Source organism: Frankliniella occidentalis, unplaced genomic scaffold, assembly GCF_000697945.3.
Source record: "Frankliniella occidentalis isolate FOCC.00 unplaced genomic scaffold, Focc_3.1 Scaffold13, whole genome shotgun sequence".
NCBI lineage: Eukaryota > Metazoa > Arthropoda > Insecta > Thysanoptera > Thripidae > Frankliniella > Frankliniella occidentalis.
This window is the reverse complement of record NW_026267143.1, coordinates 8520-9073: the sequence shown is the minus strand read 5'-3', so window position 1 is coordinate 9073 and position 554 is coordinate 8520.

Genomic DNA, 554 nt, shown 5'->3' with positions numbered 1-554 from the left:
TCAGTATTCAGGCGATATTCAGTGATTATTCAGTGATATTCACTATTAGATTATATTCAAGTGAACGAAATTTCGGAGTTGGTGCCCCCTCGCATAAATCGGATGAGGACAACCTATCACAATAAATCACTCGAAAAGTGTTATTATTATTTTTTGTTGGGGGGGGGGGGGGGGGGGGGGCTGACAAACCCCGTGAACTTCTGTACTTCACGGGTGATAAGTGAAAAGGTCGTATGTCCAAAAACCCGATTTTTCAGGAGAGCATAAAAACGGTTTGTGTCTCCAATTTAGACAATATGGCAAAGCAAATACCCTGAACTAGCTCAGTTTTGCAATAGGAAACACTAGATTCAAAAAAAAATTATGAAAGTTGTATACTACCTGAGTTATTTGACATACAAAATGTCAATATGGGGTAAGTCCGGTTGTAATTTGTTCAGACAGGCGTAAGTCCTAAATGAGGATTTTCCAAAGAGGCATATGTCCGGATGTGATTTGTCAGAATGGCATATGTCCATGGATTCAGAGGACTTACGCCATTCTGACAAATCACA